Source organism: Podarcis gaigeae (genome assembly GCF_964106915.1).
Source record: "Podarcis gaigeae genome assembly, chromosome: 6".
Lineage (NCBI taxonomy): Eukaryota > Metazoa > Chordata > Lepidosauria > Squamata > Lacertidae > Podarcis > Podarcis gaigeae.
The window spans coordinates 25,044,160-25,054,230 of record NC_139682.1 but is presented as its reverse complement, the minus strand read 5'-3'; the positions used below and the strand labels follow the sequence as shown (position 1 = coordinate 25,054,230).

The following is a 10,071-nucleotide window of genomic DNA, read 5'->3' as shown; positions in this document are numbered from 1 at the left end:
ACAGTCCTCCTCAGAGAAGAGCTAGGAGGATACGGCCTCAGACCAGTCCTGGGACAAGCTCCATCTGTGGGCAAGGGCCCAGGATCATGTGACAAGGCTGAGAAAGGGCTGTCCGCACCCAAGGAAAGCTCAGTTTATGACATGGAGGCCAAATGGGTTCAAAGCCCAAGGGAAAGGTCTCACCATAAATGCCTGATGGAAACCTGCCCCATCCAGAGAAGTGCCTGACTACAGGCAAGGACTCCTCAAGGAAACCTCTGGAAAGAAGGGATAGGAGGCTGAATTTGGGGTGTGCTTCCAGCAGCTCCAGCAAAAAGCCCCCCAGTACTTGGCTGGGATAGCTGCTGATGCAGCTCTGTACACTGTCTATGTACCAGCTCTGTGCCCTGCCTGTTATTGGATCCCCTGCTTATGCCAAATGTAGCCTTGAACTTATCTGACTCTGCTTCTCACCTGGCCCTTTGTTGTGGACTTTGCGTGCTTGAACTGGCACTTGGACCAGCCCTGGGTACTGCTTTGGTTGTTGCTCCATTGGTGGTGCTTCTGGCAAGTTTACTTAGTGAGAATAATAGGACATCAGCAGAGAAAATTCAATGTGCAACTTAATGGTTAATTTTGTTCTCAGTGTCAGTCAACTACCCAAGAGAGTGTGTGGGTGTGGGTGTTGCTTAGCATGAAGCTCATTGAGATAACACATGCTATGTGCAAGGCCTGTTCATTATGAACTGGATTGTTCAGCTTCTTCAGTAATCAAGGCTTTTCCCTCTGGACTCCATTTGTGTTATGTAAGTGAGGTTTTTTTTAACAATGTGTGCAACAACACTCTTCTGCCCATGTTCCCCAGGAACTGGTGTCCCAAGGCACATTGTCTCTGATGCTGCAGGTAATATATAGTCACAATGACTAGTAACCATTGAATTTGTCTAAGCCCAAGAGCATAATCCGCTGTATACATTTTAATATATATATATTTAGCAATATTATTGCTAAAGCAACTCTTTTTCTTTTTGAGGCAAGGAGATTTGTGCCTTTGGCATGCGAGTTAAAGCAATAGCTTTTCAAGGAACAATAAAACCTGTGAGTTGGCCAGAAATATAGCTGCTTCTGAAGCATTATCACATGTGTTCTGAGACATGGAAAGGAGAGGGAGAATGTTCTCTCTAAGTGCTCCCCTGCCTCCATTGATCTGTTTCAGTTGTGTGACCACTCAAACTAACAATTTCACCTTTGGCTGGCTGAGTACTGTATTGGCTTCTGCTCTGCGCTCTGAATTCGGCACCCACTGACTGGTATTGAGGGTGTGCATCTGGCACTGGGAGAGGCTGCAGCACATTAATTGCTGCAAACTCCTTATAATGCATATTTATTTTATATCAGCTGTAGGGCTCTCTGCTTGGAAAGTGCAGCAGCAGTATGCCAAAGGCTGGCATGCGATCGTGGGATAATTGAGCAATTAACTTATGCCACCCCTTCAGTATAAACGTGGCCTTTCTCCATCGCTGTAGAAACGGCAGTCATCAAATCACTTATCCTGGAGCACCCTCTTCAACTGTGCCAGAGCAAGTGGTTTGAGGATTACAGCCAAGTTTCAAATATTTCCAAGCACTTCATGTTCAGTCTTAACAGGAGAGCTGCTCCCCGCCTCTCCTTGGTGCTTTCTCCAACTTCCAAGTGCATTAGCTGCTTAATAGCTATTAACACACAATAGTAGTGGGGGTGGGGAGGGGAGAAGAATATTGGTTTCTACGATGGGGGAGCTGTATCGGTGCATTTGATAAGGAGTCTAAATTAAACCAGAGGAGAAGAGCTATAATATTTAAAAATGGCAAGCAAAATAATATATAATTTACAGAAAATGACAGGGTAATGTCAAGGCTATTTTTAAATTGACAGTAAATTAGAATTCACAGAAACCCTCCAATAGGTTTAGCAGATGGCCTGGATCCTCAAATCCAAAACCCACACACTTCATTTCCTAGTACGCTAAGAACAAAATAATAGTAGGCAGCCTTTTGTAACTTGGGCTGAGATTTCAGAACATTTCGTGCTATTAAACTACACGGAAGTTAACTTTTTAGCTAGACTGCAGTGTGCTGGGTATATAAAACTGGCTTCCAGTGTAATCTAGCTGGTTGGGAAAAGAAATGTGGTCTTTGGAACAACCATTAGTTACATCCATTGGATCAAGGTTGAGAATAAAGGTGGTAAAATTTAACTCTTTGAGACAAATGATTTTTTTTAAAAGTAATATTTATTAAATTTTCCAATAAAAACATACAAGTACAAAACAACTACAATGAAAACAAACACAAACAAAAAACAACAAGTATAATTTCAAAACTTATTTTCTCAACCTTATTTCCCCGACTTCCTCATACCTCACCATTTTGTATTCTAGTTTCATTATCCCATCAGCAACTCCATTCCCTTATTTCCCAAAGGTTTTTTACTAATTCCATTCCTTTTCTTACTCTAATGTCTCTGAAAACCAATATTTTTAAGTCCATGTCATTCTAACATTCTTTAATCTTGTAATATTTATTAAGATAGTCCTTAAATTTCTTCCAATCTTCTTCCACTGTCTCTTTCTCCTGGTCTCAGATTCTGCCCGTCATTGAGACAAATGAATTTTTCATCATGGTCATCAAGGCACTTCTACCAGAAAGAGCTGGTGTTGTTTTCAGAACTTATTTTTGTAATATGCTATGATATACATATTTAATTTCAGAAGTGTGTCTTTCCTGCATTTTTCAGAAAGAACCAAAAATTGGATATAAAGGGAGGGGGGATGATCAAGGACTCAGCCAAGACCAGGTGGGATTGTTAAATTTTAATCTTCAGTTTGAAGGTGTCAACACTTGTCTAAAAGAGCATGGAGGATGGAATATCCAATACAGGCACACCTTTGCCACATGCTCAAGCCAACATGCAGTTGCCTGAGTCTGAAGGTGTTCACCTTCATTGCATGCAACATTCACATCCTCATCATGGATACCATTCATGTGGTGATGAATGGACTTTTTGAACCCAGTTGTTGATTGTGCATTGGCTTAGGAGTGTGGCCAGTCTAGAGAGGGCAGAGCTAACTCCCACATGCCCCATTCACATGTACTACCACAAATCCCTGAAGAAAGCATATGCCTATTGGCAATCAGATGGGAAAGTGTGCAGAAATGCCAGTGGGGAAGCACTGCTTTTCTGGTAATTCTCATATAAACAGTTTGGACCTAGAGTCCCAAATGTGCATCTTACTCCTCCTGAAAGGGGGGACTGGGATTGTGTGTGCCTCTTCTCTGGAACTGGTTCCCTCAGGCTGCAGATGAAGGGAATGCAGTGAAAGGCAAAATGAGGTAGATGTGGCAAAGGTGTGCCTGTATTGGAGCAGTGTTGGACAGCGGCAACCAGCGGGGTGTATTCCAGATGTTGCTGGACTCCAGCTCCCACAAAATCCAGCCAGCATGGCCTTCCATTCCAACAACATCTGGTGGGCACCACGTTGTCTCTTCCTGATGTAGATGTAAGCAGTTTATAACTTGAGCAGGAACATGGAATATCTAGTTTAAAGCTTGGAGGAGGTGTGAGATTTCATAAAATCCGAGAAACACTGCCCTGTGTTCATATTTCAAGGGAATTGTCCTATTCCAACTTCATTTGCAGTTATGATTCCCATTTGCAAAGAGATACATCCATTAAGCCACACACACATATGTGGGCTGCTTTGGATAGTGACAGAAACCTGGCTTCTCAGCATATGTGGGCTTCTCCATACTTCAGGAGGGCTGTAGCGAGAGTTGCCTGGAGAATGCTGATTCCACTCCTGCTTTAGCCTTTTATTTTGGTTGGCTGACTGGGATTGTTTTCACTCTCTGCCAGGTGCAGAGTTGAATGGCAGGCCACACTCAATAGCTTCTCTTTTGCAAATCCACCCACGGTACAGATTTCTGTGTTTATCACACTTGGTGACATGTAGCTTGAAGAATTCCCCACCACCACCCCGGTCTCTTTAGCTGAGTGTTTCTTTCAAAGCGAATGTGGTTGCAGTTGGGAGAATTTAGGTGGACGAGTTTGAAAGCAGAGGATGGAAAAGTCAAGAACAGTTATCCAGAACTTTGTAGACAGCAAGAAGGGGAGAGCTGGCTCCAAAATCCTGTGCAAACTACAATGTATAATGTTATATATGTAATAAGTGAAAAAGGAGGCATTTCAGTGCATGGATAAAGATAAAAAGAGACTTGATTTTTCTGTATAAAATGAAAGCCATGTTAGTCTTCTCTAAAAATGAGATGTTTAATGGCACCTTGACACTAACTGTTAATAATGTTGTGAGTTGGTGGTGAGGTTGGGGGTGGGAGGGAAGGCTGTATTTGAGTTCTTTCCAATTCCTGGATCCAGAATTTCTGGAATAGCCTGGAAGTTTATTGGTAATAATTCATGTATGGTTGTTAAGGTAAAACAGGAAGTGGCTCTGTGCCAGAGTACAAATGAGTGGTGCCACTACCTCAGTTGTCTGTTAGTTAGAAAGACCAGCAGCTGAGGTGTGCAAGCTAGAAGCTACAGGCTGGGCAGCTGAGAGACAGAACCATGCCTGATTTCTGCTTGAATCCAGAGCTGTGACTATGGGAGAAGCAAGAACTTATTGGAGTGTTAATGCTGTGAGCCCCTCCATCGTAGGCTCAGGTTGTTTATATGAGTAAATATATCATAAAAGAAATACATCATATATCATAAAGACACCACAGTCTCTTATTCCAAGGAAACTGGTAAGTGCCTGGAACCTCTTCAAGTTAGAACCCCTCACATATCAGACACTGGCCAGGTTTGAACCATGTTAGAAAGCCACATCCCTTGCACAAACAAGACAGGCTCTGTGGCCAAGGTCAGTGGTGTTCCCACAGTAACTCCATTCAAGAATATGTGGAGACATGGTGAGGCAATTGCTCTTTAAAGAGTAGGCGGAAGGCTTCCTCTCAGAATCTCAACACTGAGCACCGCAGTGCAGAGATTAGGGAGATAGAGCATTTCTCTTTAAAGATGAAGAGTAAAAGGCAGCATTTCCCTCCACCCCACTGCAGAGCTGGTATTGATATTAAATGATGTTTTCCCAACATTGCAATCATGTTTGCTTTGTTCCAGGAAACTCTGACTTCTTAATCTTCACAGATCATTCTGTGAAAAGTGAAAAGCAATGTTGCCCTTCCACCCCATTCCCCGCCATCCCAGCGGTGTGACTTTGTAGAGCATGCAGAGACAGCATGAGATAGCTGTGTGTGAGAGAGAGAGAATGGAAAAGAAGAATGGATAGTGTGTTTCTCCGAGTGTGCCTACATGTGATAGTGTGGAAGAGAGTTGTGTGCCTCCATATAAGATGGGTTTGCTGCATGTGGGGAGAGTGTGCATGAGTGGTATGTATGAATGGTAAATGTGTGTGTGTTGTTTGTGGCCTGGGTAAGCATATATTGGGCATGCCCGCCATTGCCATGTGGCCCCCAAAAGGGTGGCTGACCATCAATGTGGCCCTTTGTCACAAAGCTCCAAAATTATGGTTGTTGAGCCTAAAAAAAATAAATGAGGAAAAATGAGGAGACTGATTAGTGTAATAACATCATGGTATATGTTACATAAAGGGTTACTTACATTTGTCCTAGTCCAGCCCTCCATTTACTGAACAATATGATATAGTCCAGCAAAAGACTTTAAAACACACAAATACACAAACATTATGTCTCTAGCCCTCTGCTTTTGATTATGCATTGCATCACAGGTGAAATTTGGGTTAAAGATAATTGTAAATATGGTATTGATATTAAATGATGTTTTCCCAACATTGCAATAATGCTTGTTTTGTTTGCTGGAGAGTTTATTACTTTTTGATCAATAGTGTGTGAGATTTGTGAGGGAAATTAGCATAGTGAATATCAATTAGGAGGAAAATCAATGGCATTCAGACAAATAAGTGACTTGAAAAAGTCCCATAGGCATGCACATACTCTCAGAGATTCTTTAAAGCAAAATGCATTTCATTTTGAATTCTAGAATGGGGCGGGGAAGGGAAAAGAGAATGATATTGGATGGGAAGGGAACAGCCGCTGATGGAGCTACAAATGTACAGCTAGGGGAATGTATTACCACTTAGTGTTTCTAATTACTTCAGTGCATGGCTCCTTTTCTCTCTCTACTTCAGGGATAGTTTCTCTGTTTCAGGGGGCTGATCTCGGGAGCCAATCTCAGAGACCAGGGGTGGCCAATACAGTGCCCTCTCTGGTTACTAGACTATAATTCCCACCCACCCCCCAACCATGCCTGGGTTAGGGCTGATGAGAGCTGCTATCTAATACCATATGGAGGCATCACATTGGCTACCCCCATCACAGGGACCCACTTTTTAACAGGGTGGTTGTTAAGTCACACCAGTTGGTCTCTCCCGTTGGTCCATGCTGACTGGGACTGATGGGATTTGTATTCCAATAACTGCAAGTTCTCCAGCTCTGCTCTAGGAATTGAAGCTTGAGAAAGAGAAAGGTGTGCCACCTGGTATGGCATACTGTCTTAAGACCTGCATGCCCCATAGCTCCTTAGTGCATGCTGGTACTTCCTATGGACAGGAAGGAGGAGACAACATGGTGTGGATTTTGATTGGTAGCAGGGAAAAGCATCACAATAAATCAGGAACAATGAGATCTCATGGATATGATTTATAGGAGCCAGTAAACAATTTAGGCCTCTGATAATCAAAACAGTGATCCAGGACCATAAAGACTGAAATCATTCGTCAAAATTTGCAGTTCTCTGAATTTTGTAGTTCATTTCGCCAGCAAAATATTGCGTATAAAAATGCACACACTAGGGTAAAGTGTGCAATAAGTGCATATATTCGTGAAAGCAACATACAAAAATGTGTTATAGTAGAGAAACTTGCTGAACAGAAGTGTTCAGGTTAAATTGGTTAAATTAGGTTAAATTGCATATTAAAATGCTTATCTTAGGAGAAATTTGTACTAAAATGCTGATGAATTTTCATGACAACTTGTTTTAGTAAAAAACAAATTGCAAACTGATCTCGAAATATGGAGAACAGATCTTGATTGAAAAAATGAGAATCTGAGAAAAACAAAAATTGACAGATTCACCCATTCCTAGTCTGAAAGACACTTATGTAAAATTTATATATGCGATGTCATACTTTCTTGCCTATCTACAGATACAACTCAGCAAGCCAGAAAGGTAAGATGCTTAAACAAAGGGAAGTAAAAACAGCTCAAGGATCCCAATCAATCCCAAACTTCTCAAAACAGAAAATGTATTTGTGTGTATGTGTCAATTGTTCAAAACAGGCGATGGCGTGTGTGTGTGTGTGTGTGTATTGAAACAAGTTTGTACTGTCTTGGGCCCAGATCAGTGATGTGTGGACATTTCTAATTACTAAGTTTATGGCTGTTCTTAATCTCTTGGTCTCAAGAACTAGTACACTTCTAGACGTGCCTCTTTGACATAGTGACCAAGTTGGTTTTCATTCTGTAGATCCATGCTGTGGTCCTAACAGCCTAGATGTTGGTTGTTGATCATGAATTTTTCAATGTCTCTAATCTCACAGGTGCCTCAGCTGGGCTTCACACTCAGGCAGCTGATGGGCCTCACACCCCTCAATGTGCAATGGCCCATATGCGCCAATGTGTGACATCTCCCAGTACTCTGTTTGCCTCTGGTAGTCATCAAACTCAGAAACAGGCTGTGCATACACAATACATTGAATGTACATTTTAAACACCACCCCCCCAAAAAGAATCACAGGGACTGTAGTTTATTCCTCACAGAGTTACAGTTCTCAGCACCTTTAAATACTACAGTTCCCAGGATTGGGTACATGCACTTTAAATGTATGGTGGGTACACAGTCAATGTTTCTTCAGTGTAGTTCCTGCAAAGCAGGGATGGGGAGCCTGCGACTCTATGGATGTTGCTGGATTGCACCTCCCACCCTCCCTGACCATTGGCAATGCTGGCTGGGGCTGATGGGAGGTGGATGCTGACAACACATGCAGTAGAAGAAAGAAGAAGCCCATCCTTTGCTTATAGCTCATATAGAGGTTTGTGTTCCGGTTATTCGTGGCATTTGAAAAGCTCTCCTGCAGTCCTGTTCTGGAATCAATGTTTAGAATAATAGCCCTGCTTGCCTCTGAATTGAGCTGGTTAATAACCATTGCTGGGGAAATCAATCAGTTCTATGATATCTTATTACTTACGCTAATTTAATCACAGGGAATGGATCATTGCCTCAGTTCAGAGGGCAGAATCTGTGTGGGTGGGTGGAAGGGTAAGGAGAAAGAGGAAGCAGGGGAGTGAAGACTCCATCAGTTGGAGGGCAATATTGACAAATGAAAGATTAAAGGAGTTGGCTAGTGGGCAGAGGGGAGAGGCAGAGGGGCGGGGGAGAGAAGGATATTTCCCACCATTGCACTATATTGTTACAGTCAGATATCCCCCTCGTTTCTGTTTGTCTCAGCTTTAGTTCTTGAAAAAAACCATTGGAAGATTATCAAAGATAATAGGCTGCTGTGGACTGGGGTTGCCCATTTTTCAACCAGCCACTGTAGCTTTGTCTCTAACAGCAGTATGAGCAGGGGATCGGGTTTAGCTTTGAAAAGCTTCATCTGCTGATTTCTGCTGGTGAAACCTCGGCTTAAGGGACAGAAGCAGACCAGCAGGCTGTTGTTGGCTGGTTGGCAACCTTTTTGTGGCCTTGTCTCTTTGCACATGACACAATAGGAAGGATGGCGGTGGTGAGGGGAGGGGAAGAGACTTTCATCATCACTACTGATACTGAATTTAATATATGTATCTGTTCAATAGATACTAGCTAGTAGCCACAATCCAAAGCAACACCTCTTGTGTTTGTGCTGCTGTTTTCACTGGTTAGTTTTATGATTTTATTTTAATATTCCATTGTACCTATTTTAATTTTGTGACCTACCCTAGAACCATTTCATGATGCCTGGGTTCCAAGTATAAATAATAAATATTTTATTTATATAACAGAATTTATTTTATTTAGAGTACAGTCGTACCTTGGAAGTCGAACAGAATCCGTTCCGGAAGTCTATTCGACTTCCAAAACGTTCAGAACCAAGGTGTAGCTTCCGATTGGCTGCAGGAAGCTCCTGCAGCCAATCAGAAGCCGCGTCGGAGGTTCAGGTTCCAAAGAATGTTTGCAAACTGGAACACCCACTTCTGGGTTTGCAGCGTTTGGGAGCCAAAACTTTATACTCACAAGGCATTTGACTCTGTAGTCAGCCTTTTTTAAACTAGATGGTTATTTTTTAAAACTTCAGAAACATTGCGAGAAGCATTGACAGCTCATGAGTAAAAGTGGCCTGGCCTGTTATTGTGCATTTAATAGCATATTTGGCAATCACAGAGTGGCCAGATGCAAGAAAGGAGAGGATTCCCATACCTTTCAGAGCTGGGTACAAGAGGGAAATTCTGCAGTTATAGCTTGTCATGCAATCCACACCCAAAATCCCTCCTCACAACTGTGCAGAATTCTCTTCTAACCAACTCTGCATTACAAGGATGTCTGCAAATGTGACATGAAGACAGGCAACACTAACCCTGCCATTTGGGACTCCCTTGCAGATGACCGCAGTGCCTGGAGGCAGACAGGCTGTGTATCAGAGAGAAGAAACACGCTGGTGCATCTTTAATAGCAAAAGTGGACGCCTTCATCTTCCCCAACTGAAACAAAATATCTCTCTCCCATATTGGTCTCTACAGCTACAGCTCTCCCACAGTTTGACTTTATCCCAAAAGGCACATTATTCCATTGTCTCCCGAGGTCGACGGATGCCAACAAATGCAATTGGAGGAGGAAGCAGCGGCAAGGGCAGAGGGTGAAGAAAGAGCTGTGAGTAGATGGACCCTTTTTAATCCTTTGGACCCCTTGGAAAACTCAACAGCCCTGCTGCATCTGGAACTGGGTGGGGAGAGTGCAGCTGATTGGGACACAAGTGTGGGCAGCCTGAGGAAGTACCAGCTACCTTGCAATTTTGCCAAAAAAGCTACCCTAATAGAGTGAACA

General features: G+C 42.7%; 1 long non-coding RNA gene across 1 annotated transcript in view; it reads left to right on the top strand.

The window, feature by feature from the left end:
* Positions 1-748: 748 nt before the first annotated feature.
* Positions 749-10,071, top strand: part of LOC310848006 — a 59,377-nt gene continuing 50,054 nt past the window's right edge. The window contains exons 1-2 of the long non-coding RNA XR_014566125.1: positions 749-785; positions 9,768-9,897. This is a non-coding gene — a long non-coding RNA (uncharacterized lncRNA). The remainder of the gene's footprint in view (positions 786-9,767; positions 9,898-10,071) is intronic.